The sequence below is a fragment of the Schistocerca gregaria genome, chromosome 4 (genome assembly GCF_023897955.1).
Source record: "Schistocerca gregaria isolate iqSchGreg1 chromosome 4, iqSchGreg1.2, whole genome shotgun sequence".
In the NCBI taxonomy this organism is placed as follows: Eukaryota; Metazoa; Arthropoda; class Insecta; order Orthoptera; family Acrididae; genus Schistocerca; species Schistocerca gregaria.
The window spans coordinates 68,269,106-68,276,463 of NC_064923.1; the positions used below are offsets into that span (position 1 = coordinate 68,269,106).

A 7,358-nucleotide genomic window follows, 5' to 3' on the forward strand; every position below is an offset into this window, starting at 1 on the left:
TCCACAAATGTTAGAACACAGAAGCAGATGCAGTAACTTATGGAAAGTTGGGGTTATCGATAATGTCCGAACACATTACTAAGTCCGGCTGGATATTATATCCTACTATAAAAAACAATGGTTATACCTTGATCTTGGGTCACTATCTTGATTACATGATGACAAATAAGTGTCATCACTCGTGGGATTCGTAACTGCCATCTTGGATAGCCATCACAGTACGGCAAATCATAGTAAATACCACGTACAGTTTCACAGTTTTAACACAAAAGAAGATACAAGTTTTTAATATTACCTAATACAGGAAAAATGGGTCCATTCCCATCAAACTGCTCCATTCCCTCCCGTAAGGACTGAGTGACAAAAATCACAAAGTAATAAGAATTGCAACAATTTTAGTTCTTATACACTTCTTTTATAAAACCACCAATACGGGTCATATGGGAATGAAGTTGTACATCCTGAAATAATGGATTCTCATGAAGAAAGCACAGAATACTCGTCACTGATTAATTTATTTTTCATTTGACATTTAAGAATGTTTCTTGTTTAGTAAAAGTACCATTACATTGCTTTATAATAAAATTTAAGTCAGCTTTATAGGACATGCTTTAGTGAAAAAAGAGTTTATAAAGCACATTATATTCTGGGTGTCGTGTGATGTCCTTAGGTTAGTTAGTTTTAAGTAGTTCTAAGTTCTACGGGACTGCTGACCATACCTGCTAAGTCCGCTAGTGCTCAGAGCAATTTGAACCAAATCACATTATAGCTTACACTTGAGAAGGAGTAACTTAAAGTTTTGAGATCAAATAAGAATTTTTGGTTAAATTTACAGAACAAAGATTTTGTAAATCAAGTGACACGCGAAGATAGCTTCCTGCAGGAAGCTGACCAATAACGGCATTAATTGCGAAGTGCAACAATGGGTTCTACTGGTGGCTCTCCATCCACCTTCCACATTCCACATTCCTCCCCAAATACAGCATAGCTACAAAGTACTATAACAGTAAAGTCACAGGTTAGAAACCGGCAAAATAGCATTTTCTAAAACTTTTAATTCGAGATTCGTTAATGAACGGAAAATTTAAATAACAAATACTGAATCATAATTTTTCATAGAATAATATCTATTTATTTTTAATTACTGATAGAAAGTAAATGGATTAAGTAGTGATCTGGGTATGCCCCTTTTTATATGAAGAAATTTACAAACTTTAATAAAAATGTCCAGTGAAAAAGTATTTCATTTTCTGTTTAATGTTCCACATTTTTTAGAAAATCGTCAGATTTATCTGAGTTTCTTTCACATCTCCACAAAATTACACAAATAATAGATAATAATAAAAGTCATATCTTATTTTTTAGTCACTGTTACTGCAACACTAGGTTCCATCAATAGTAAACACATTCGACCAGAGCCTCACAATTAGTGACTGTGTAAAACAGCTCATAGCTATACAGTTCACTGATATGTTGTTCACTGATATGTTGTTAATGAAATGGTTGACAATTGTTCTAACAGCAATAAGAAGCAAGAGACACAGAGTAATTCTAATATTATTTTATTACATGTAGCAAAAACACAGCTTATGCTAAAATATATAGGGGGATATCTACTGCTAGATGGTATCAGATTCAGCTCTGCCCGAAATGAACATGGGAAAGAGTCCACTAGCAACATGCAGTAAATAAGTGCAGCACTTTGGTCATAATGTGTGAAATCACAAAATCTGAAGTCACTACTTGATTAACTTTGTAGTAGTTACAAAGGATATTTACAGTGTCGCAACTACATTTTGAAAAGTAAAATGGCAAGTAAGTTTTAGAGTCATGCTCTCTACACTTCACTGAACATTAGGAAAATGAAATTAATATCCCTCATTAGTATTTTTCAGGTACATTTTGTATAATTCGCTAAAGAATAGACTGAATATACTGAATGAGTTTACAGCTGGTGTATTGTTGGTAAGATAAGTCATATGAATTTGTGCCAATAATGAAATGGAAGTGCAAACTTTAAAGAATTTTATATAGTTATTCAATGAAAACCAACTTTGTGAGTGCTTTACGTGTCTACCTACTTATTTCTGCATCTGACATATAAAATATATTACCTAGATGGAAGAAAATTCAACAGGAGGTACGGAGCACAAATCAGAGATAAGTAAAGGTAGAGGATCATGTAGCTTTATACTGTATTATTGAATTTATGTGTGACTTTCTATGTTATAAATACTTCCATATAAGCAATATTGTTCATCATTTTTGGAGGATTTTACTGCTGTGTTACCATTACTACTTTACTTTCTTTGCTTAACGAACTGATTTTGTGTAGTAATACGTACTTCATACCCTTTTTACCCGTTAGAGGATCAATTCTGAAGAACACACTCTAGGTGGCAGCCTATGGCACCTAGCAAGTTTTCCCCCGAAATTTCACGTTTCTAGGAACAGCAGTGTTGTCTCAAAGCCAATACACCAGCTCTAGACTTCTATTTAATCCTCATACGGTATGATGTTTGAAGATTCCTTTATGGTTGGTTTCTGAATCTTACAAAAAACTTTTCTTCAAAGTTAATCTTTTCTGGTGTTGGTAATATGGGCTACTTGTTATGTCTGTGAATCTCATTGTTTATATATGTAGAAGTCCCTAAAATGCGCAATTAGAGACAAATATTATTATTAATATTATTATCATCCTGTTGTGGATAAGATCCGTCTGTACAGTTAAGAAAATGGCTTTTTGTTTCCAGAATGAGATTTTCACTCTGCAGCGGAGTTTGCGCTGATATGAAACTTCCTGGCAGATTAAAACTGTGTGCCCGACCGAGACTCGAACTCGGGACCTTTGCCTTTCGCGGGCAAGTGCTCTACCAACTGAGCTACCGAAGCACGACTCACGTCCGGTACTCACAGCTTTACTTCTGCCAGTATCCGTCTCCTACCTTCCAAACTTTACAGAAGCTCTTCTGCGAACCTTGCAGAACTAACACTCCTGAAAGAAAGGATACTGCGGAGACATGGCTTAGCCACAGCCTGGGGGATGTTTCCAGAATGAGATTTTCACTCTGCAGCGGAGTGTGCGCTGATATGAAACTTCCTGGCAGATTAAAACTGTGTGCCCGACCGAGACTCGAACTCGGGACCTTTGCCTTTCGCCGGCAAGTGCTCTACCAACTGAGCTACCGAAGCACGACTCACTTCCGGTACTCACAGCTTTACTTCTGCCAATATCCGTCTCCTACCTTCCAAACTTTACAGAAGCTCTTCTGCGAACCTTGCAGAACTAGCACTCCTGAAAGAAAGGATACTGCGGAGACATGGCTTAGCCACAGCCTGGGGGATGTTTCCAGAATGAGATTTTCACTCTGCAGCGGAGTGTGCGCTGATATGAAACTTCCTGGCAGATTAAAACTGTGTGCCCGACCGAGACTCGAACTCGGGACCTTTGCCTTTCGCGGGCAAGTGTTCTAACAACTGAGCTACCGAAGCACGACTCACGTCCGGTACTCACAGCTTTACTTCTGCCAGTATCCGTCTCCTAACTTCCAAACTTTACAGAAGCTCTTCTGTGAACCTTGCAGAACTAGCACTCCTGAAAGAAAGGATACTGCGGAGACATGGCTTAGCCACAGCCTGGGGGATGTTTCCAGAATGAGATTTTCACTCTGCAGCGGAGTGTGCTTCTGTAAAGTTTGGAAGGTAGGAGACGGATACTGGCAGAAGTAAAGCTGTGAGTACCGGACGTGAGTCGTGCTTCGGTAGCTCAGTTGGTAGAACACTTGCCCGCGAAAGGCGAAGGTCCCGAGTTCGAGTCTCGGTCGGGCACACAGTTTTAATCTGCCAGGAAGTTTCATATCAGGGCACACTCCGCTGCAGAGTGAAAATCTCATTCTGGAAACATCCCCCAGGCTGTGGCTAAGCCATGTCTCCGCAGTATCCTTTCTTTCAGGAGTGCTAGTTCTGCAAGGTTCGCAGAAGAGCTTCTGTAAAGTTTGGAAGGTAGGAGACGGATACTGGCAGAAGTAAAGCTGTGAGTACCGGACGTGAGTCGTGCTTCGGTAGCTCAGTTGGTAGAGCACTTGCCCGCGAAAGGCGAAGGTCCCGAGTTCGAGTCTCGGTCGGGCACACAGTTTTAATCTGCCAGGAAGTTTCATATCAGCGCACACTCCGCTGCAGAGTGAAAACCTCATTCTGGAAACATCCCCCAGGCTGTGGCTAAGCCATGTCTCCGCAGTATCCTTTCTTTCAGGAGTGCTAGTTCTGCAAGGTTCGCAGAAGAGCTTCTGTAAAGTTTGGAAGGTAGGAGACGGATACTGGCAGAAGTAAAGCTGTGAGTACCGGACGTGAGTCGTGCTTCGGTAGCTCAGTTGGTCGCAGTCGGCCTTTGGCTGTGGAGCGGTGCGGTACGTCCCGGCCGCTCCGTGTCGCGTTTCCGGGTGTGTTGTTGTTTACCGCGCCGGCGCGCTAGTGTTACGTATTGCCGTCACGTTCCTGACACACGATGGCTCTTTCGTATCGGAAAGCCACGATCAAGCTGCAGTTCGACACTACGTACTCTAGACCCAAGGCCCACGAAGTAGAGCGTTTTTTACGCGATGTGGTACATGTTGATCCTAACGAGCTGATCGGTATCCACTTATCTATTGTCTCCAGCGTCGTATATCTTAAGTTCACTGACGACGAAGCATGTGACAAACTTCTCAGACGCTCGACGGCAGGTTATCGGTTCTGCCACTCAGACGGAAACGTGGGTGTGGTGACGCTTGAACGTGCTGGATTGGGAATCCAAAATGTGCGCGTGTTTGAGCTTCCTTTTGAAGTTCCAGCGGATTTGGTCACCCTTGCTCTTCGACCCTATGGAACAGTTCTCGGCCACACGGCCGAAAAATGGAAGACCTTCGACACCTACCCTGTCTTTAACGGGGTGCGACAAGTCCGTATTGACCTGCATCGCCATATTCCTTCGTATCTCACGATCGCTGGTTGCAGGGCAATAATTATTTACGACGGTCAGCCGAGAACCTGCTCCGGTTGTTTCCAGACGGGACACATGCGTACCGAATGCCTGCAACGCCGTCTCGTGCAGACACACTCGACCGACCAGATTCGTCCGTCGACACCGAACTCTCTGCCGATTACGTATGTTGCGGCGGCGAGACGGGAGACGCCAGCTGTATATGACGACCCCACTGTATTGGTGCGACCTTTGGAGGACCCTGCAGTAGCTTCCACGGAGCCCCAAGCGTCTTTCAGTGCTGATGCTACTGATGTCCTTTCGTCGGACCCCGGCGCACCGTCACAACGGCTCGCCGACGGTGCGATGGAAGTTGAAGCACAGGATGCAGCGTCCTCCCCTTGCCCTACGTCGGAAACAGAGGCGCGGCAGCGTAAGCAGAAATCACCCAAGCGTCATAAGAAGCGGCGCAAGACAACCGACGACGTAGAACAGCCCGAGGCGACACCGCTGGATGACGAGGTGCCTCAACCGCTCCACCGCGCCGACACAGGCGACCCTATCGTCTCACACGGTTCGACGTCTTCTCCCACTACCGCTGGGTCTGGACCACATGGGGATGCGGGAGATCACCGCAGCTCCGACACCGGGGATGCACCCTTGCCTCCGTCTGCCTCTCGAGATCCAGTGGTGTCAACGTCCCTGAGCGACTGGGCGCAGGAGATGGAGTTGCAGGATGCGTTTCAGGACCAAGACGATTCACCGATGCCGATGGCAGCGTCTACGCGGCCGGCGACGGACGCCTAGGGCGGCATGAGCACCTCTCGTCGCTGCCTAGCACTTCGCAAGACCGGCGCTCCACGTCACCGGCGCTCCACGTCACGACTACTGCCCTCCTGTCATACCATGGTCACCTCCCGAAGACTTGATGGACAAGACATACCGCCTCGCCACGATCAACGTCAATGGCATTACATCTGATGTCAAGACCCGTATGCTGAAGGATACGTTACGCTCTGCGGATCTGGACGTTGTTTTCCTTCAAGAAGTCCGATCAGGACTCTGTCTCGATGCCTACGGATATGACGCCTATACTATGCCTGCAAATGTGGGCGGCGGAGGTACGGCGATTCTACTGCGGGAAGGGATAATGGCCACTGATGTCTCCTATTTACCGTCGGCCCGGGGGGTCGCACTCACGATTGGTACAGTACGTCTGGTGAACTTATATGCTCCTTCAGGCACCGGCAAAAGGAGAGAACGGCGCACCTTTTTTGCCGAAGATATAGCCCCGCTCTTCCAGGGCAATACCGACCACTTGGTAGTAGGCGGTGATTTTAATTGTGTGCTCCACCCATCCGACCAGGAGCCACACTATACCACCTGCCCGGCACTCCAGGCACTTGTACAGGACTTGGCCTTGTTGGACACCTGGATCATCCAACACGGCGACCGTCGAGCACACACCTACTTTACTAGTCACTCCGCGAGCCGTTTGGATCGAGTCTACGTCACCCGCGGCCTACGATCGGCCGTTGTCGACGCTGAGATGTGGCCGGCAGCATTCACGGATCACCTCGCATATGTGTGTACACTCACCCTTCCCCGCCAGCGCGTCCGCCGAAGTAGGGGTCCGTGGCGCCTCAATGTGGCCCTTCTTGATGAGATAAATTGCAGACGCGCAGTCGAGTCCACATGGAGCAATTGCCACCGGCGTTTACCCGCCTACCGTTCTGTACTTCAATGGTGGTTACGGTGTGCAAAACCCGCACTGTGCCGAACATTAGTCAGCTATGGACGCGACCGAGCGCGCTGGTATACTGCGACTACTGATTTTTACTATACTGCGCTCCGCGAACTGGCTGTACAACCGGCGTCGCCAGAGCGACAATCAGCAGTACAACGCGTCAAGGCACAATTGCTTCGTATCAACGCCGTACGTCTTGCGGGTGTGCGGGTGCGAGCGAGGACGACTGATGATGTTCGTGGTGAACGACCTTCCCTCCACCATATCATTCAAGAACGCCGAAGACGCAAGAGGCAGCTCATTACCGAGGTTGAGACGGAGGATGGTCGACGCGTTGACGCACATCTACATCTACATGACTACTCTGCAATTCACATTTAAGTGCTTGGCAGAGGGTTCATCGAACCACAATCATACTATCTCTCTACTATTCCACTCCCGAACAGCGAGCGGGAAAAACGAACACCTAAACCTTTCTGCTCGAGCTCTGATTTCTCTTATTTTATTTTGATGATCATTCCTACCTATGTAGGTTTGGCTCAACAAAATATTTTCGCATTCGGAAGAGAAAGTTGGTGACTGAAATTTCGTAAGAAGGTCTCGCCGCGACGAAAAACGTCTATGCTGTAATGACTTCCATCCCAACTCGCTTAC

At 46.3% G+C, this 7,358-nt stretch overlaps 1 non-coding gene across 1 annotated transcript; it reads right to left on the minus strand.

Moving 5' to 3' along the window:
- Nucleotides 1–2,818: 2,818 nt before the first annotated feature.
- On the minus strand, nt 2,819–2,893 carry Trnas-cga (transfer RNA serine (anticodon CGA)). The gene has a single exon. It is a non-coding gene; the product is annotated as a tRNA-Ser (tRNA).
- Between the last annotated feature and the right edge of the window lie 4,465 nt (nt 2,894–7,358).